General features: G+C 38.5%; 2 long non-coding RNA genes across 2 annotated transcripts in view; both read left to right on the top strand.

The window, feature by feature from the left end:
* Positions 1–11,773, top strand: part of LOC129473413 (uncharacterized) — a 69,485-nt gene extending 57,712 nt beyond the window's left edge. The window contains exons 3-4 of the long non-coding RNA XR_008654250.2: positions 8,899–8,973; positions 9,071–11,773. This is a non-coding gene — a long non-coding RNA (uncharacterized lncRNA). The remainder of the gene's footprint in view (positions 1–8,898; positions 8,974–9,070) is intronic.
* Positions 11,774–12,994: 1,221 nt separating this feature from the next.
* LOC129473311 (uncharacterized) lies at positions 12,995–21,236 on the top strand. Its single transcript, XR_008654240.2, has 4 exons — positions 12,995–13,162; positions 15,006–15,191; positions 16,706–16,810; positions 21,054–21,236. It is a non-coding gene; the product is annotated as an uncharacterized lncRNA (long non-coding RNA).
* The last annotated feature ends 1,055 nt before the right edge of the window (positions 21,237–22,291 follow it).

The following is a 22,291-nucleotide window of genomic DNA, read 5'->3' on the forward strand; positions in this document are numbered from 1 at the left end:
ACTGAAATATTATTGTATCTTGCTCTTAGTACCTCTCCCGTATAAATGCGCTCATGCATTTCTTTTCTAATAACTGTAATTCTAGATACATTTGCATAAATAGGATTAGAATCTTGCAAAAGTATATTCTTTCCAAAGGGTGTCTGCACAGGAGAAGGAGGCCAGCAGGTGTCAGTCTCACCTCAGTAGAAGAGCTGAGAACAGTTTCATTGTGGTTTTTCTTCATCAGAGTTTGCTGTTTTGAATGAACTTTCAAATAACCTAAGTTCTTGTTTGTTTTAAGCAAACTCTGGGTTGATTTAAAAAGTAAGTAGGCTATCTCAACCTCATATCACCCCACAACCTGAGTTGTATACTGATTATTCTCTTGTTAAAAACCCAGCTAGTGGATTGGGATATAATTTTATTATTGCTGGGCATCTGGGCATCATTTAATAGGTACTTTGAAATTTTTTTAATTGCATGGTAATTGAGTCCTGATAGAGAAGTGTCCCTTTGGATGAGTGCAGCAGTATTGTAGCACCTGGAATTAATTTTGGAGTTAGTCATCATCTGTACCAACCACACATTCTCCCACCCCGTTTTCAGCTGAGGAAACAGGTTCAGAAAAGATTTGTTCAAAGACTCACAGCTGTGAGGAAGAGGGTCAGCATTAGGACTAAAATCAAGAGCCAAGTGGCTGAGTCTTCAATGAGCATGTTCAGATTGAGGGGGCAAAGCAACATCAGGCCCAGTGGGCTGTCAGGATCTGCAAATGTTCACAAGTGATTATCTTCAGTGTAATCCCCATGGCAACGTAGCAAAGTGCCTGCCGTAGCTGGATGAGAACGATGATTATGCCAGAGAAAGAAACTCCTAGGGACAGCTTGATTGAGGAGGGGTTGTTATGCACGTTGCCTCGCAGTGTTGTTTCTCCTTAGGCAGCAGTGGCAGCGGTGTTTGAGAGGGGCCTATGGAGCTTGTTTACATAATCAACCGGAAAGCACTTGTCCACGTTGGTCTGTGCGCAGGGGCTGACAAGCAAGCCAGAAATCACTCTGGTTTGTGTTTCTGTAGTTCTTGAAGATGTTTAAAGATGGACACTCCTCCAGATGATTTTTGCCATTTGCTATGGGGATCACCACACCCGAGCAAGCTGCAGAGCTTCAGGGTAAGGAACAGATGTGATGGTAGTTTTTCCAGAGTAAATGCTTGCCAACCTCGGCTGACGAAACTAGGCTTAACAAACATGCGGACAAGCTCAAGGCAGGCCTCCCCACGAATTACTTTCCCTGGGTTTTAAAAATTGGTTTACAAATGTTAAATGTTTTTTTTAAAAGACATGTCTCTATAAATCAGAGCCTGCAAGTGGTTTTAAGAGAGGCAACTAAGTAGCACCCTAGTCTAGTCGGTTAATACCACTGCTGTAGACACGAAGGTGTGTTGCTGGATTCTGCTTCAAGGATGGGCTTGCTGGCCAGCTGTTGGGGGGCAGAGGGGGTGCAGGCATCAGGCAGCCAATAGTCTTCATAGCCTTCTGTGTCTGCCTCAGCTGCAGAGAGACGCCTGTCCTTTCGCCCTCAGCCCGAGCAGCCCACCTCCATTGACTGAGATGGAGAGAGGGATAGCGGCCCAGCCACTTCTGCCTAAAGGGGCCATCTCTGTTGCATCCTACACTTCTGAGCTCCCAGTTGGGTTGGTTCAGGCTTGTTGGGCCTGCATGGCAATCCTTCTTTTTCCTTTGCCGAATCCATCTTTGTTTCCTACCATTCACAGGTGTTGATCCAAAATCTATCTTAGTATCTGCTTTTAGGAAACTGCAACAATCAATCTTTTCTGCTTGGAAAAGAGTAGAAAAAAAGAAATAATTGGCCCCATAAAGTAAATGCCTAAAAGCCTTTTCAGATAACTTACCTTTTCAATAATTTTTATATAAGAGAGGAAAAGATTACATTTACAAGTTTTTTTAGTCTCAGGAAAGAAAAATCTAGTATTAATACTATAAAAGTAGTTAGTTATATAGTAAGTTGACTCATAACATAGCCCACTTAACCACTTTTTACAATGGGCAGAAAAGGTTCCTGATTTCTTGATTTATGAGGCTCCAAAAACTCATGTTTTGAAGGTTTTCACACTCAGTTCCTGATTAATTAATAATTGCCCTGAATGTTTTCCCATGTGTCTAATTATGTTTTGCGGTTCCATCAACCTTCCTAGCTAGTCTCAAAATACCAAAACGTTGCCTTGCCCTTGTTGTGGGTGTGGTCAAGGCTTCCTCTCTTGGGACTTCTTGCATGGGGTATGAGGGGTGGTGTTGTGGGGGAGCAGGAGAGGGATGGATAGAGTGGAGAAGAGAGTGTAGGGTACTCATCCCTAAGGTATCAGCCTCTACTCTGTTGCCTCAGAAATGTTTCCAGACCTGTACCTGGACTTCACCTTTTAATTACCTAATTGGATAGGTTGTAGGTAGTATGGAATCTAATGAATTGGATCAGGGAAAAAAAAATCTGAAGGAATAAGTGATCTCTCCTTGAAGGTGCTGCAGAGGTATTGAGCAGAGTTAATGAGTGACTGATCTATGGTGGTGGTAAATTTAGTTTGAGTACTGAGGTTGAACACATGCTAGATGTAATAGAAAGTGATATTCATATGCAACACATTGGGTTACATAAAATCTGGAAAGTTTGTAATTTAAAAGATACAGACACACAAAGCAACGATTCAGGCCAAGTCAGATTTAGAACTGTTTTTTAATATGAGACCAAGGGATGATATCCTGGATCTCACAGGGGCTGGATTTTGCGTGAGTGTTAGAGCTAAGATAACATCTTGTTCTTGTCTGTATTTCAAGAAGCATTCTTGTTAGGACCATCTTCTAGCAGAAAGAAAGTTACATTTAAAAAGATTGAAATGTGAGTCAGTTTTCAGTATTGGAGAATGGTGAAAAACCAAATATATGAATTCTGAAAATTTTGCAAAAGTAGACACCTTAAAAAAATAAGAAAACATTATGAAAAAGAGTTGGTCTTCATTTTTAGGTTTAACCAATCCTATTAGTAATATATAGATATACTTTTGTCATAAAAATATTGTTTAGGTTTTACTCAGTAAGTTGTGAAAGCTATTTTGCGTGCTCCTAATACAGTTCTTAGATTTCATCTCATAGTAAAAAAAATTACAAACTTCTTACAAAATGAAAATATCCTTTCCCTCGGTGATGATTCAAAACAGTCAATAATATTTTCTCACAATGCCACTGATGGGGTATTCTCAGAACTCTCCATTTTTAATTCAGATACATTTCTAGTCAATTTCTTTTTTTTTTTTTTTTTTTTTTTTTTTTTTTGAGACGGAGTCTTTCTTTGTCCCCCAGGCTGGAGTGCAGTGGCGCGATCTCGGCTCACTGCAAGCTCCGCCTCCCGGGTTCACGCCATTCTCCTGCCTCAGCCTCCCGAGTAGCTGGGACTACAGGCGCCCGCCAACACGCCCGGCTAATTTTTTGTATTTTTAGTAGAGACAGGGTTTCACCGTGTTAGCCAGGATGGTCTCGATCTCCTGACCTCGTGATCCGCCCGCCTCGGCCTCCCAAAGTGCTGGGATTACAGGCTTGAGCCACTGCGCCCGGCCTAGTCAATTTCTTTAACCTCACAATGGGAGGTTTAAACTAGGTGATGTCACTTTAGGTATACTCAAATTGGCAATGCAAATATTTCCTTTGTTGGACATTGGGTTCTCACAGCATCTCCTAAACAAAATACATTGGCTTTAAAATTAGTGGCTTCCATCATGCATTGGCTGGGCTGTATTGTAAGTCTGTAGTATAAAAATCCAAAAACATTTGCTTCCAGCTGGCCTGTCTTGAACTAACACTTTTTTTTCCTTTTTTCATTTCACTCTCTGACCTTTTAAAGGGTTTTCTTTTTTATGCTGCTGTTAGCTTTCATCTCTGCTGGTCATTCTTTCATCCTGTTTCTTCTGGGTTTCATTTACCTGTTTGTGTGAATGTTCCTTTTTAGTTCCTTTTTTGTTTGTTTTTGTTTTTTAATATGTACCAGAAAAAGAAAGACTTCTTATAGTCGTGGTCACTTCAAAGTATTGGTGGTTTTTTAAGAGGTCTTAATTGGACTTAATCAATATTTAACTCCTAGCATTTTATATAAGATACATGTTATTGTTCAGACTTATCCTTTCTAAAAGATGGTAGGGTAGGGAGAAAAAGATACAATTTTTTAGCAATTACCAAATCTCAGAAAAAGTGTTCTTACCAGGTCACCTGGGGATAACGAAGGCAGTTTGGAGATTTTCTTCTGATCGTTTTTCATTTATTTATGCTTTGAGTATCAATGTTCAGTTTTAAATTCCCATTGAGAATGTTCTCATTTTGTCATAAAACTTGAATTTAGTCTCTGAATTTTTCTCTTGATGTATCACACTGATGTCCAGAGGAGTCATTAAGAAATTGTAGAGACCCCAGTGCTATCTATATTTATGATCTACTTTAGAATGTGTTTATCAGATATTTGTGACTCTCTTCATAGAAGTAAAATACTGACATTAAAAAAGAGATTATCCGAGGGCTCAAAGGTGCAACATTATCTTGGGTTTTACTTGTCAACAATTTGAAATGTAAGAAAAAAAACTGAATGTATGAATGTAATGCTTTGAAAAGGTGACTCTTACTGGTGCACTTGGTCCTCTGGAGTTGAATGAATGCTTCTGAGACATAAGTACTGTTTCTTTTCCTCCCTATAGGTTGGTAGGACAATGCTTTCCATTAACTTTGATTTTACTACTCCTGATAGTCTGACCTTTATCTTCTAATCCAATTACATATTCAAATCTCTTCCTTCTGTTTATTCTATCTACCTTTAGATGAGCCAACTGAGAGATGAACATTTAAAATGCATAAATACGTATTTTGCCATACACTGTTTTTTATTTTCTTTATGCTTTATACATCGTGAAATTTACTGGTAAGACATCAAACATTTCTTGAAGGCTGATATGGTCTGGCTCTGTGTCCCCACCCCAAATCTCATCTCAAATTGTAATCCCCATGTGTCAAGGGAGGGACCAGGTGGGGGGTGATTGGATCATGGGGGCGGTTTCCCCTATGCTGTTCTCATGATAGTGAGTTCTCATGAGATCTGATGGTTTTATAAGTGGTGGTTGCCCCTGCTCTTATCTCTTTCCTGTCATCTTGTGAAGAAGTTGCTTGCTTCCCCTTTGCCTTCTGCCATGACTGTAAGTTTCCTGAGGCCTCCCCAGCCATGCAGAACTGTGAGTCAGTTTATAAATTACACAGTCTCAGGTATTCTTTATAGCAGTGTGAAAACGAACTAATACAAAGGCCTATGTATATTTTTGACTTTTATTTGGAAATAATTGCAAACGTATAGAAGTTACTTGAATAGGAATAGTAGAAAGAACATCGGTTAACCCTTTACCCAGCTTCTATTGTCAACATTTTAGTCAATTTGCCTAATCATTTGTGCACTCTCTGTTCTGTTTCTTTCTGTCTCCACATATGCATGTATATGTGCATAATGTATGTCTGCACACAGATATATACATACATGTAAAATAATGTGTATATACCATAAAATATTTCGTTTTTACTAAAGAATTTGAGAATAAGTTTTACATAGCATGGTCTTTTATCCCTAAATAGTTTAGTATTTTTTGTATATAGTTATATTCTCATAAATAACCACAGAGAAGCCCTCAATTTCAGTAAATATGACATTAATACTTTAATTTGTATTTCAATTGTCTCATTGGCCCAATGTTTGTTATAGCTTCTTTTTCCACCAGTACTGGATCCGGTCTAGGGACAGATACTGCACTTAGTTGTCATGTTTCTTTAATCTCTGAAACATTGCCACAGGCTTTTTAATATTTTTTTTTTGCCTTTTGTGACAGTGACAGATTTGAAGACAGAGTCCCCCTGCTTTTTATAAACAGGAGTCTGTATTTTGAATTTGTCTGATGTTTCCTCATGATTAGATTTAAGTTCTGCATTCCTGGCCAGGATATTGCATATGTGATATTGTGTGCTTCTCAGGCAGCCCCATCTGGAGGCACACGATGTCGATCTGCCCCTCCCTGGTGACACCAGTTTTCCTCACACGGCAGGAGTGTTGTCCTATTTCTCCAGCCGTAAATAGTTACTATTTTCTCCCTTGCAAAATAATGAGTTTGAGGAGAGACACTTGAACACCACACAAATATCCTGCTCCTCACTGCAATTTCCCTTCAGATTTAGCATCTATTGGGATTCTTACCTGAACCAGTCTTTGCTGTGATGGTAACAAAATGATGAGGATCACTTCAGCACTCCCTCCATATTAACCAGTCAGCATATGACATTCTACTGTAACCAAGGACCCTGCCTTTTCATCATGTATGGATGAATGTGTCTAAGTTTGTCTATAACAAAATAACTTATAAGAAAATAGCTTATACTGGGTAGTCTATATATAGTAGAAATTTATTACTCATGGTTCTGGAGACTGGGAAGTTCAAGTTCAAGGCACCAGCAGATTTGGTGTCTTGTAAGGGCCCTTTCTTTATACATGGTGCTTTCTCTCTGTCCTCACATGGTGGAAAGAGTGAACAAACTCCCTCAGGCCCTGTTTGTAAGGACATTAATTCCTAAGCACCTCCCAAAGATCTCACCTCTTAATACCATTACTCTAGAGGTTAGGTTTCAACACATAAATTTTGGGGGAATACATATATTCACACCGTGGCAGTGTGTATTATCTGTATGAACTCATGGATTTCTGTTTCCCCACCCCACGTTCCCCCAAGTGGTATATATTATCCTTATTTAGCTTGGTGCTTGGATTATCCCAGATTTGGCCACTTGGGGTCCTTTCAAGCTGGCTAGGTATGCCTGTGCCATATGTCCATTATTCTTTGGAGCACGTCCTTATCTCTCGTATAACAAAATGTTTCAGGCTCATCACACTTCCCCAGCCCTGCTTTCAGCCACTTCTCTAAGAACCCCTTTTTCCTTTTGGTGGGGAATTGTGTTAGAGATAAAAATCCATGCACTAGCTGTGCTATTTGCTCCTGGAATATCTCTGCTTCTGCACCTTTTTAAGTGAACAGAGCTAGGAGATATATGCATGCATATACACACTCTTACATACATACATATAAATGCACATACATGCACATTATATGCACATATACATGTTTATACACATACCTGTGCATATTTTAGATATCATAAATGCACACCAATACCTCCAATTTCAATTCATCTTTTTTGCCTTCCCCCATTCCATATTTGCATGTACCTTCTTTCACAGTGAGGGTCTTGGCTTCTAAAATCAATAGATTTACTCATTTGCTCAATCTCATAATACACCTAAAGTAGTTTCAGAATGACTTCACCCATATCTACAAAAATGCAAAGCTACTCAAAAGAGTTCAGCATCTCTAGTTTCCAGTTTTTCCATCTCCCTACCCTGCCCAAGGCTGAGGGCTGTAGGATGTACAGTCAAAACTGTTATAAGTTTCTCAAATTAGTTATTTTTTGCCCTCCATTGTAATTATAGTATTCATTTGAAATACAATTGGGTTCACTGTTTCAGTTTCTCCCTTTCCTATCCTTGTTGATTTAATTGTTTTGAATATGTCGAGCATTAACATGCTTGCAAAAGTCAAAACTTACAGAAAGATATACTCAGAAAAGTGTGCCTCCCTTCTACAGCCCTGGCACTCTCGTCACCTTCACTCTTTGTAGGTAACCAGCATATTAATAATTGTTTCTGGCTTTTCATTCTGGTGAATTTTTGGTAAATATAAGATATATGTATGTTTTCTTATTTTTCCATCTTTCCTAAACAAAGATAGTGGTATTACATACAGTCTCTGGTGCTTTGATTTTTCAGTTTACAAGATCTTTTGACCATCATTCCCCCTCAGTCCATAGAGAGCCTTCTCATTCTTGTTTACCATAACATAGTATCCATTGTATGTTTGTACAAGAGTTTATTCAACAATGTCCTATGATTAAATTTATAGGCAGTTTCTAATATTTGCAGTTACAAACTACTGCCCAATGAATAAACTTCTGGATATGTATTTTTGTAGTTGTAAGACTATCTTTAGAATAAATTCCTAGAAGTGAGATTGTTGGGTTTATGGACAAATGCATATGTAAATTTGGTTGCTATTGTCCAATCCTCTTCTATGGAGTTTGTATCATTTTGGATCCCCAACAGCAATGTATGAAAGTGCCTGTTTCCTCACAGCCTCAGCAATGAACTGTGTTGTGACGCTTTTGAATTTTTCCCAATGGGGTGGGTGAGAAGTGGTATCTCATTGTAGTTTAATTTGTGTCTACTATTATTAGTGAAGTTGAACATCTTTTCAAATGCTTAAGGACCATTTAAAATACCTTTTTGTGCGTTGTCTACTTATATTTTTTGCCCATATGTCTATAGGATGTTTTTCTCCTTTAATTTGTAAAAGTTTGTTTTTATATTAGGAGTATTCATCCATTATCTATGAGATATTCAATATTGCTTATATTGCAAATATTTTATCCTGGCTTGTACTTTGTTATTTGACTTTGCTTATATTCTTTTCTTTGTAGAATTTTAATTTTCATTTAGTTAAGTTTATTACTCGTTTCTTCAATTATACCTGAATTTTTAGTCACAGAAAGGCTTTTCTTATAGAGGAATTCACCCATCTTTTTCCCCTAGTACTTGTATAGTTTTATTTTTTACACTTTGATTGATTTTGAATTTATTCTTGTATATAGTGTGAAGAATTGATCTAATTTTATCTTCTTCCAAATGGCTAATCAGTTGTCCAGCATGACTTATAAAAAGACAATCTTTGCTTTAGTGATTTGTGATATGAACTTTATCATATATTGAATTTTTTTTTTTTTTTTAGATGGAGTCTCGCTCTTGTTGCCCAGGCTGGAGTGCAATAGTGTGATCTTGGCTCACTGCCACCTCCACCTCCCAGGTTCAAGCAGTTCTCATGCCTTACCCTCCCAAGTAGCTGGGATTACAGGTGCCCGCCACCACGCCTGGCTAATTTTTTTTTTTTTTTGTATTTTTAGTAGATATGGGGTTTCATCATGTTGGCCAGGCTGGTTTCAAACTCCTGACCTCAAGAGATCTGCCCGCCTTAACCTCCCAAAGTGCTAGGATTACAGGTGTGAGCCATCACACCCAGCTTCATATATTGAATTCTGTATATAATTAGGACCTATCCTTTTTAAGGCAATATATATAACAATAAAAAGATGAATTAAGTAAGCCCTCGGAATTAAGTCAGTGGACCCTCAGAAAGGAGAAATTTTGAAATTAATATTATCTAAAGATTTTGATATTCTCCTAATGGGAGTATCTGAATTAAGTGTCACAACTAAAATAGTAGAGTGGTCACATTCCCTAGCACCAGTTCTCAAACTTTGTTAAAAATGCAGATTCCTGAGCTCTATCATTAAACATTTTTATTTAGAAGTGTGGAGTGTGGCCTTCGTATTTTAGCTGCTTAACTAGTAGCACAGCGAAGACGGTATAAGGGGTCTTTGGATCACTTTTTGAAAAGCATGGTCTTAGAGAAAAGGGACGGCCCACACTCATTCACAGTGTAGCAACACGCGGGAAAGAGAATAGTCAAATTGTTTTGATGATGACGAAAGGAAATGTAGGCTTTCTAGTATACACAAAACATATTTAAAAAGCTAGAAGTTTATCACTAAGGCTTTTGGAAGTAAATCTACATTTAGCAACTCAATTTTTTAGATTTTATTCTCAATTATCTGGACATGAGATTTAGGTCTGTGATTCTCAGGTCTTTTTAGTTATACATATCACTCAAAGGAACTATGGACTCCAAATGACTTACGTTTGTGATAAAGCCTCATTTAACCCACAGTATTAGGAAGGCTGCTCTGATTTTCTGAAGTTAGAAATGAGAGATTAAATAAGTACATTTCTTATAGTTTAATAGTACACATTTTCTGATGAAAACATTGTCTCCTACGCTGCCTCCTACTATCTGGAAAATTAGTAATCCTAAAGTGTTCTTTCAAAACCAGAGACCTAAATGGATGGAAGCAATAATTGCTAGAGCTCTCTACCAAGCTTTGACTATAAATATTTGGCCATATTGTGTGTTAGAAAATATAAGACACACTTGCTTTCATTTTCTGAGCCTGACTCACTGAATTTTCTCGTCCAGATTGGTTTTCATCTGTTTATTCCTTTATAGCATAGATTAGAGTCCATTGTGGTTCCCATCTCTGTTATGCATGTTTTTTTATGAATAAAATGCCAGGCACACAGAGCATACATATGCACATTTTACTACGAGATAGTAAAAGCTCAATGTGCTGGGACTGCATTCCCAATGTGACCTTATTTTCCCACTCTTTGCAGTTTTAAAATGTTACGTTAATCTGGCGTTCTGGATGGGGATTTTTTCTTCTTTACAGTGAGTCCCAGCAGTATATAGCAGCCATAGAATAGCTAAACTTGAAGAGGCTTTTTAGCAAAGATTTGAATATCTGTCCTTTGGCCTTTTCTGGTTCTTGTCTGTATTTCATAATACAAAACTAATGAGGATTTCACTTTGGTGAAATCTGCCTTACTAAATGATGCTTGCAAATAATGCACTCATTTGTTAGCATTTGGGATTCTGATTAAATCATTTTGCTTTAGTAGCTGTTAAAGATTATAGTTTGAAAGAAAAAAGTGTTTTGGAATTGAGTACTTTGAGACCCCTGTAGAGTGTACCAAAATCGATGCAAATTGTTACGAGGCCTTTTAATTGCAGGTGAACCCCAGCACTTATTATCATCTGATGCACAGATTATGCACATGTCATATATTGGTAACAAAATATCAAAGTTAGACTGACACTCTTAAAGTGTTTAACACTGTTTTATTGGCTTACTAGCCCTAATTGGATTCATTGCATCCGTTTTTTTCATTCTGCTGCTTAAAACATTTCCCACGTTGTTTTATTCATGCTTTTATCACAGCTTTGTCTGTAAGTACATTGACTTGATTACTCATATTCTATGGCAATTCCTGACATTTGGCTTATTTTTCCACTCGCCTCCTTACTTTTAAAAACCCCTCCATCTCATTTGTCAACAACCTCTGATCATCTCAAAGGTACCTCGGATTATCCTGACACGTCCTTCGACTTCTGAGGATACTGACCCAGTATCTCAAGACTGAGGTGACTCTGAGACAGAAGATGGAGCCAGTGGCGACGTCCTCCCTTATTCAGACTCTTTGGATAATGTTTTTTACTCACCCTGTGGACTCTGCTAGGAAGACACTTTAATATTTTTGCCATTTATATTTTTCTATTATTGAAAAATAATAGAAACCAGTGCCTTAGTCGGTTTAACAGTTCAACAAAGTTGTTTTCAAAAGAAGAAAGAAAATGCAACTCCATTTAGGTTGTCTTTCGTTTGCAAATACTAACTGAAACTTGAGTTAGGGATTGTATAACTTGGAAACAGTATTAATAAAATGAAGTCATTGGCATATTAAAAATGTCCTAATGTTCACTTTAAGTGTATTTTTAAAAACTTCACAGGGAATGGTGTGAAAGAAACCAAGGACGTGTTTACATTCATTATGTTCCACTGGAAAAAAATGGTTAATGTAATTGTATAGATTTTTCCCTTCTTGTTTTGTGTGCTGTATAACCCATTCTTTGCTTTAGGTACAAATACCCTGGTTTCAAAATGCTACTTATTTTCTGCAGAAATAAAGTATGCTTTCAATTTAGTGAGTAACTTTGTATGTATGTGCATTTGTTTGGAAGAGATAGTAAGTAATAATAATTTAATTCATGTAAGGCAGCCTTTTCTTCTAAGAAGCTTCATTAGTTCACATATGGTATAATTATTTTTTATTTCCCTTTACCAGAATGAATCTTTCCTCCTAGAATGATGCTTTTTCCTTGAGTGGATACTGCCTCTCTTTAAAGTATCTTAGCTTAGAATTAAAAAAAAAAAAGTTAATTTTTCTCGAAAACGAATCCCAGACATTATTGGGTGGTGGAGTTGGCTCAATGACTTAACTATGTCAGATCTGACATCTCTGTTAATTCTTTAAGCCTTTTTCTTGTGATTAGAACATGGCTGCCATCAATCCAGCCGTCATATCTACTTTTAAGTCAGGAAGAAATGGAAAGGACCTGCCTTTTGCTTATAATTTTAAATATAAAGGATTCTCAGGAAGTTCTGTAACCTGAAAATAGAAATGCTACTCATTTTCTACTTGAAATAATATTTTTACCTTTCAAATTGATTATCTGAAAGGTTATGAAAATATATCTTTATTACATTATTTCACATATATTCATTTAAGAAATATTGTTCACTAACTATGTTCCATACAGTGTTTTAGAAGTTGAGACTACAAATGCTAATAAAACAGGGATTTTGCCTTTAAGTCGCTTCTGGATTCATCAGGAAGAAATACAAGAAAACAGACAAGAATAGTACTGTGTGAATCACAAAGCATGGAGCTTAGCACTGCAGAAGCATCAGATAGGGTGTGGAGCTGCTCTCTGTTAGCTGGAACAGATGAGATTTTACCTGTGATCTGGAGCATGAAGACAAGGTGATTGATAAAAGCAAGAAGAAGCTATGGAGGTCATCTAGACACGAGGACCTGCATGTGCAAAGGCCTGGAAGTGACAGAGTGTATGGTTTACTCAAGAACAAGTGATTGCATATGGCTGGATCATAGGCATGAAGGGTGGAAATTTAGGCAAATACTTTACCCAGGACTTTGGTCTTCATCCTATCCATGATAATTGCGCTATAGCCTTCTACTTTTACCTGATGCTAATTCCTTAGAACTTAGTTTTGGTTCCACTGTTATGCAACTTGTAAAGCAATAAGTCAAATATTTTTCTTGTATTAACAGTAGTATTTAGTAGAAGCTGTAGATTGGTGATCTGCTGGCCTACTCTGACCTACGGGCATGGATAGTGGGATATTTTTTTTTTTTTTTTCTTTTTTTAACCTGTACAGAATAAAAAATCGAATCAATTTCCAACATTTCACAATCAAGAGATTTCACAGATGCAACTAGTTTTTCTGGGAAAATGAGAAGATCTGGAAGTCCTGGGCCTGCATTCCCATATGGCAACTGTCAGCTGGAGCTGAGTAAGTGTAGATAGTACCTGGTTCACTACAGTCTTCATTTCCTGTTGTTTTACAACGTGTTCACCTAACTAATTAAAAGTGCTTGGTTGGCTGGTGAAGACACTTATATTTGCTGTCTCTAGTGCTGATAGAGACAGGAGGCAGCCAAATGCCTAAGCAGATAGGAGCGGGTACCAGGTGAAACCCCACCTTCAAGCGGAAGGTTTAAAGCCTGAGACCCAGCCACATGGGAGACTTTCCCGCCTTTGGATTAGGTAATCACCCACTGCTTCCCCGTTCCACTGAGAGCTGTTCCATTGCTCAATAAAAATATTCTCTGCCCTCCTCACCCTTCAATGTCCAGTGTATCCTCATTCTTCTTGGGTGCAGTAGAAGAGCTCAGGAATCACCAAACAGGGGTACAAGCTATGACACAGGCAAGCTGGGGTATGCCAGTGTGGCAGAGTGAGGCCTGGGCAGGAGTTGCCAGCTGGGGGTCCCCGGCTTGCAAAGTGACCGAGAAGAGAAGTCCTGCATCTGTGTAGGACATAGAACTACATAAATTTAGTTAACTTGCACAATAGCAGTTCTGGACAAGGTGTAGTGACATAATTCTGTTTTCGTTTATGCAAGCTGACCATGTGGTCAGTGGGTTCACACTGGCCAATAGCTTGCTTCAGAGAACAGAAATGAAACAAATGAAACACCTCTGTATTATGAATCTTGTTTCTAATTATCTTATACAATGTTTGTAACTCCCAAAATGGTTGCCCCTGACAGACATTATAATCTAAAAATCCCTTCAGCAAATTATAAGAAAAGGAACATAAGATTATGAGTCTGGAGGCGTGATGACTTGATACTAACAAACATCTAAATGGCATTGGTTGACCGTTTAATTTCCTTGGCCCTCAGAAAATTCCATTAGAAAATGTCTATAATGTCACCCCCAGTATCTATCTGAGAAGGTTATTACTGGCACTCAAGTGAAACAGGGTGTGTTTCCGAAAGAAAAGTAGGTAACTACTGAGGACCCACGGATGAAAGGAAATGTTGCTTATGGTTAGGCGTCTTGGGATCTTGATAAAATGTCTGACCAGAAATTAATACTGGCTAAAGGAAACTGTCCAACTTTAAACCAAAATATGATTCCATATGGAGACTTCAAGGGATGTGGCTGGTAGACAGACTAGCAGTAGACAAAGATTTCAAGAACTTTCTGCATTATGTTTTGCTCAGAGAGTGAATGGGATTTATTGAGCCTATTACTGTATGGTCACTATTAGATTTAGTGGCAAAACCCCGTTTCTACTAAAAATACAAAAATAATTAGCTGGGTGTGGTAGCGGGTGCCTGTAATCCCAGCTACTAGGGAGGTTGAGGTAGGAGAATTGCTTGAACCCGGGAGGCGGAGGTTGCAGTGAGCTGAGAGCACGCCACTGCACTCCAGCCTGGCGATGAAGCGAGACTCTGTCTCAAAAAAAAAAAGATTTACATAACAAAAAGAAAAAAGATAAAGATTATATGGCCTAGTTCACTCATTTCAATGACAAAAAGTAGATTCTCAGTGAGACAAAGTAACTAATTAGTATCAGAGACAAAACAAGAAACATTGGATATCTAAACTCTCAATCCAATGATCCTTACATTATGCCTGTGGTGTCACTTAGAAGAGAGAGATTTTGATGCTCACATGGGGTTTACCTGAAAAGCTGTTGGTTTTTCTGTTTCCTAAGAAAGCTAGAGAAGACCCTTTCCTTTTGTATCCTTTAAGGCTTATTTACTTTGTGGGTCAGCTAGGGAGCCTCAATAAGTTGGGTTCGGTGGATTTGGGGGTCAACAGGGATTCTTATGATATTTGATTTTTCAGTAGTTAGAGGAAATAGGAGCAAGATTGCTTAATTGCTTCAAATATTCTGGAAGGCAAGCATTCCAAGCACGTCTTACTCTTTTGGCTGTTGGAGTCAAAGGTCTTCAATCTTTCAAACACAAGAAGAATCTTCACTGCTAAAAATCTGGCATAATTTTTGTACACACACAAGAAAACCTGTCGTAGGTGAGTAAAATCATGTATCACCTCTAATAAATTTTCTTATTTTTATAAAGTTTTGATAGCATTTCATATGTAAAAATATTTTCATATATGAAATTTTAAAAGAGTTTAATAATGGATTTTTCTGTTCAATGTGCTGCAAGAGGCAAAAGTTTCCCCAATGTAGGTTTAAAATCCCTTGATAATGCTAGAATTGGACTATTAGTATGCTTGTGTAAATCATTGTTGCCAATTATAATTTATCTATCAATTGTGATGTTTCTAATTTTAGCTAGTGTTAACCCTAAAAATAAATCCTTTATACTTGTTTAGTGCATTGCCAAGTCCACTTGCATTTTTTTTCCTGTTTCTTAAATCATTTTTTCTCTCTCTACTAGTCACATCGTGCATGGACTTCTATAACATAGCTTCCTAAGGGATTTTCCTGCATCACTCTTTGTCTTAAATTGTGCCTATTGAGAGCTTGATTAAGCTTGGAAGTACACTAGGAGAATCCCCTTCCTGTGGAGTTTCCTGTACCATTAGTCAGGAGAGGAACTTTAGTGGAAATACACTATTGGAAGCACACCAGATACAAAGATGAATAGATGCAGAGGTACATGGTGGGTCCCAGTTTATCCTCACTGTTCTCCACGTGGTGGTCCTCTCATCATCCAGAGTACAGGACCTGCTGACCACTGTGGCCCCAGGCCCACCACCAGATGCTTGATTCCAGACCCACAGAGGCAGTAGCTGCCAAAGGCAGAAGCTCTCCTGAGGTCTCCCTGAGCTCCTACTCACAGCCCTGCTTCATAGATGGGCTGTGCGTGGCTTCTCAAGTCTCTCTGAAAGCATTATCTTGCCAACCTGAGTCAGTGCTTCCTGACTGTCCCATCCTCCAACTCCCTGTCCCAGAACTTTCCTTTCCTTGATCTTCCCACAATTCTGTAAACTCTAATTCCTATGGTAAACCCTTTATGGATTTACCGTAATGCTCATAGCAACTCTGCTTCCACTACCAAAGCCCAGCTGATACACCCTTGAACTCACCCATTGCCTTTCCCAGAGCAAAACTTTTACAGTGAAAGTGATCATGAACTGACTTAATTCCCCTCTCCCCTTTCCTTGATCATCTTCATCTCTTTCAAAACTCTCACTTCCTAGGTTTCAGAGCTCTGTCTCCCTGGGTTCTGCCCTCCTGGGCCACACCCCCACATACTTTTGAGTTCAAAGCTTTTGCTCTGACTCATTTGCTAATATAGCAGGCTAGGATTTTATGTGGAGCAGATCTCAATTCAAACTCTTGTGTTGCCCTTTCTAGCTGGGCGCTTAGATAAGTTATTTGACATTTGTTAGGTGTAACTTGCTCACATGTAAGAGGCAGATAATGTCATAGTTACCTTATGAGGGTGGTAGGAGATATAGATACAAAATTGAAAAGCATCTAGCAGTGCCAAATACCTGGGAGTGCCTCCACAGATATTGACTTGCTTCCTCTTTTTCTTTATGCCGTGAGCAGTCCTCCATTGCCTTCCAAGGAGAAGAAGTGACCTCATGGTCCAGATGTTTTACTACCTCTAGTACTGCAAACCCCAGTGGAGAAGGTCCTGGTTGAACCATGAATTGAAACACCTAGCATTGAAGTAAGAACATCTTGGTTCAAGGGCAAGGGGCTCTATCTTTTAATGTGGGTGATTGTTCCTGTGAGTGATAATAGTGAAGCTGTACTTTGAAAAATTGCTGATATTGATGCTGATTACAGATATGGAGAATGGACAAAATGAGAAGAGAAAAATGAAAAATTGAACTTTCCTGTCAAAGCAATACTAATTATAGACATTTATATCTATGGCTTATTATTTATAACTAATTAGTATGCAGCACAATGGCAACGATGCAAGTCATTGCATATATCACACCACTAACTTGTTTCACTCAATTGCAACAATAATTTCTCTCCATGGACACTTGACTATTGGTTTGTTGTTCAGGTTTGTTCATCTGCTGATAACATAGAGTAATTAGAGGAATAGCAGTTTCCACAAAGAGAATACTGATGTATAGTGATCATTTTTTGCACTTCATCCCTCAAACAGTACTGTGGCAAAGTTGCTATTCTTATCTGCATTTTTCTGATAGGAAACTGAGGCCCAAAGAATGTAAGTAAATGCCAAAAGCCGTAAATATAGACGTTGGACTCAAACTCTTTTCTCTTCCAAGCTCTTACTTGGACCTATGCGGCAAAGTTGATCTGTTGAAAGACGTTTAGTGACACATAAATGTCTTTAATTAATGGCATGAAAATGACATGAGATGGATTTGTAAAATCGAGATTTGTAGGTTTAGGCTTGAGTTCTACATCCTAGGGCAAAGGATGTGACTGCTTATCTGCCCCTGGGGTCAGAATTCCTGACATTCTTGTTTTTTAATGCTTGTGTCTGCTTGCACTTTGTCATCTGTAGGCTTCCTAAAAGCTCCAAAAATTTAAAAATAATAAATCATTCAACATCTTCTAGCTTGTTTGTTTTTCTGTTTTAGAGACAGAGTCTCACTGTGTCACATAGGCTGGATTGCAGTGGTGCAGTCTATAGCTCACTGCAGCCCTGACACCTTGGGCTCAGGGGATCTTCTTACTTCCACCTCCCAAGTAGCCAGGACTGTAGATGCACGCCATCATGCCTGGCTAGTTTTTTTTTTTTTTTAATTTTTTAATTATTATTTTTTTTTTTGTAGAGACAGGGTCTTGCTATGTTGCCCAGGCTCATCTTGAACTCCTGAGCTCAAGAGATCCTCCTGCCTCAGCCTCCCAAAGTGCTGAGATTAAGGGTGTGAGCCACTGTACCCAGCCCTTATTGCATTTTTGAGCTACCCAAATGGCCTAGCGCTATCTTCAATATTTCAGAAATACCACACTCTGTTCCAAACAAAACGTAGCATTCCCTGTGAACAGTGTGGTTCCTAACCCAAGTGGACAGTGGGTCCTCATGCCTGATGGCTCTAGAGAAGAGAAGGCTGCAATTGGACCCAAGTTCTTCAGTTAGGCCAATAAATACTCCCTGTTACTCTGATCTGATGATTTTAAGATTTATCTGCAAGGTGTGGGGGAGAAGGAAAGTCACTTTGCCATGCTTAAAGGAAAGGATAATGGGTTAAAGAAGACTTTGATGAAGCTTTGAAGTCTTAAGAAAGCTAGATTACATCATTCTCCCCAGAGGTGTTTCAGTCGCCCTTTTTACGTTGGGGTTTGGCGGTTATTTTATGCCCCTTAAAAACAATGTGCCAATTATCCAGTGACTAGTGTTCCAATTAATTTATGGACATGAAGATTAACATGCAATCTGCTAATGCATTAATGAGTTTGTAATATTTAGAAATAGGACAACCAAAACTGGTAGACCAATTCTGAGTTTTATCAACCTCGGTGGTTGAAATTAAAATGAAAATAGCAACATTTGTTTTTATTCTCCCTGCAAAGAAACTAATTATTTTCCTCTGGGTAATGATAATTAACAAAATTCCTTTTGTGTTCCTGATCAGTTCACAGCTGGTACTTCGATAATCACAAAGACTTGGTTTTATGAGGTGACATTAAACTCCTGCCTAACTTGGGAAGTACATTAATTGTATACTATTGCCTGAGCTTATTAATTCTAAATTATGCCTCAATGAACTTCTCAAATTGGGAGCAACATTTATATTAATAAACTGTAGTCAGTGAGAGGGAGGGAGGGTGAGAGAGAGAGACATCATGAGAATCTACTACTGAGTGCAGATTTTGTCTGCTCCAGATGTTATAGTTGGGTTTAAAAAACTTTGATATGTTTGAATAAATTCCAAAGGAACATCTCATCCATTTTTTTTTTTTTTTTTTTTTTTTTGAGACAAAGTCTCACTCTGTCGCCTGGGCTGGAGTGCAGTGGCATGATCTTGGTTCACTGCAACCTCTGCCTCCCGAGTTCAAGCGAGTCTCCTGCCTCAGCCTCCCAAGTAGCTGGGATCACAGGTGCCTGCCACAAACACCGGGCTATTATTTTGTATTTTTAGTAGAGGCGGGGTTTCACCATGTTGGTCAGTGGTCTTGAACTCCTGACCTCAACTGATCTGCCCACCTCTGCCTCTGTCTCCCAAAGTGCTGGGATTACAAGCATGAGCCACTGCGCCCAGCCTCATCCATTCTTATAATGCATTTTTAGGCATTCTTTTTTCATTTAAGCAGGAAAAGCGAAGTGCTAGGTAAGCCTGGGATTTGTGGTTGAAATGTGCTCAGAGTGCTACCCTCCCTCATTCCTTGGAACTTTCTGAAGGACCAGAGCTGACCTGAGGACCTGTTGGGTGTGTATCACTGAGGGAGTTCCAGGGCTATGCAGGGAAGGCCTGAGTGGGATGCAGTGATTCTTCTCTATTGTGTCCACTCCCATGAGGGCTGCCATCCTTCATGTAACAGTACCTTTAGGAAGAGGGACCACATATCTATATATTTCTAAGTTTCAAACAGTGCTTGGCAGCTAACAGGTGGTCAACTAATGTTTGTCGGATGAATGAAGGGTGGTACCAAGGAAGAATGGTGTGTTTAGTCCTGGCTGCTAAAGGAGGTTTAATGATAATTGGCCAATGTGTGGTGATTAAGCCTCAACAGTTACATAGAAGAAACCGTGTTTATACTCATGTTGCTTTAACAATGCCGTTGAAGTCTGGCACCGTGGCTCGTGCCTGTAATCCTAGCACTTTAGGAGGCTGAGGCTGGTGGATCACTGAGGCCAGAAGTTCGAGACCAGCCTGGCAAATATGGCGAAACCCCATCTCTACTAAAAGTACAAAAATTAGCCAGGTGTGGGGGCACACACTTGTAATCCCAGCTACTCAGGAGGCTGAGGAATGAGAATTGCTTAAGCCCAGGAGGCAGAGGTTGCAGTGAGCCAAGATTGCACCATTGCACTCCAGCCTGGTGACAGAGTGAGACTCTGTCTCAAAAGAAAAAAGCCAGTAAATGTTACTTCTATCTCGAATTTCCAGTATAGCAATTTAAAAGATGATCTCTAATTTTTATGGATACATAATAGTTGCACATATTTATTATTTATGGGGTACATGTGATATTTTGATACAAGCATACAATGTGTAATGATCAAATCAGGGTAATTGCAATATCCAGCACCTTAAACATTTATTATTTCTTTGTGTTAAGAACATTCCAATTCTACTCTTTCAGTTATTTCAACAATAAATTATTGTTAACTATGGCAAATTTTTAAATACAATAGTGTCTTATGCTGATGAGGATATGTGAAAGACACTTCATGCAACGCTTTCGGAAAGAAATTTAGCAGTATCTATCAAGAACTTGGACAATTTTCATTATCTTTATTCTGGTAAAATTCAGCATCTGGAAGTCAGTTTTAATGAAGTAACTCAAAATAGAAAAATAGCTTTCTGCACACAAAGCTGGTGATCTCAGATTTATTTGAAATCATGGGAAATAATTTGAGTTTCCAATGACATGGGAATGGTTAGCAAAATATTGCACATTGACTAATTGGTGGTTTGCTGATTTAAAATATTTTTCAAGACTTTACAGTAATATGAAGAATTCTTATATCAAGGTATAAAGTTTATACATCATTATCACAACTAAAATATCCTATATCTAGAAAAGCCTAGAAGGAATTATTATTAAATGTAAGAATAGAAAACAGATTGGGATAAAATCCAGGAAAATATTAACATTTGTTAGTTGAATTTTTGGTTTGTTTTTGTTTTCCCAGTTTTTAGTAGACCCTTTTAATGATGGCTCCTCAACTCCTTTGTGTTGAGAATATGTGACTCTGCTCGGTCTTATCCTCCCTTCCTCACCCACTGCCCCTTCTAACCTCCCACTACCCATTGCAGATTGGATCATGATGGACACCTGACTCATGCTGGGCAAATTGGATCTTTTCTTCTGGGAATTTAGACTTGGAAATTCGGAGAAAACAAGTCAGTTTGTATGCATGCCTTGGATTGAGAGACATGAGCATTTTGGACTGGAGGTGCAGGCATCTTCTCCTACTTGCACAAAGAAAGCAAATTTTCAGGAAAATAAGACAAAAGCAGATATACAAAGAAAGAAAAAGATAAGAGTTCATGAGATCTAACAGAGGAACTGGTTGATGATGACTTTCCAGTTTCTGGGTGTAGCCTTCATGAAGCCTGGCTGAGTACCATGAGATATTCTTGTGCCTTATAATATACAGTATTATTATTATTTATTCTCAAGTCAGTTTCTGTTCCTGCAATCAAGTATTACTATATAAGATGGCTTTACTTTTGGGTGTTTTTGGAAATATCTCCAGTGAGCATGTATTACTACTAGAATATTATAGTGTACATAATGATTGATGTACTTTAAAAAACAATAGATATTTTATCAAGAGCTCCTGCTGACACACCATTTATAGCAAGTAAGAAGCATAGATTATTCATGGACATAGAATTACAGTGCTTCACTGATTTCATTTCTCTTACTTTTGGGAAATTTGATAATTTTATTTGCCTATAATATGCAGTTATTTGTTATTGTAAACAAACTTAATGTGACCAATATCAATTTTAAAATGATGAAGGGAAGAACCAATCATTAAGGTGGGTTATGTCCAGCCTGTTCTCTGCACTTGTCCCATTGTCTAGCCTCTGTTCCCTGACTCTTGGCGAGGCCAGACAAAAATTATATTGCCACCATCTAACCATTAGGAATACTCATGAATAAAAGCATTAATAACTAAAGAAATTGTTCATAATGTGAACAGGATGGACAGTACACTATAATTATATCAAATATTAAAATATATGAAAAAGCCTGGAAGGAAATATATCTTTTTTTTTTTTTTTGAAATGGAGTCTTGCCCTGTCACCAGGCTGGAGTGCAGTGGCGTGATCTTGGCTCACTGCAACCTCTGCCTCACGGGTTCAAGCGATTCTCCCGCCTCAGCCTTCTGAGTAGCTGGGACTACAGGCGCACACCACCAGGCCCAGCTAATTTTTGTATTTTTAGTAGAAATAGGGTTTCACCATGTTGGCCAGGAGGGTCTTGATCTCCTGACCTCATGATCCGCCTGCCTCGGCCTCCCAAAGTGCTGGCATTACAGGCG

This window comes from Symphalangus syndactylus, chromosome 23 (assembly GCF_028878055.3).
Source record: "Symphalangus syndactylus isolate Jambi chromosome 23, NHGRI_mSymSyn1-v2.1_pri, whole genome shotgun sequence".
NCBI lineage: Eukaryota > Metazoa > Chordata > Mammalia > Primates > Hylobatidae > Symphalangus > Symphalangus syndactylus.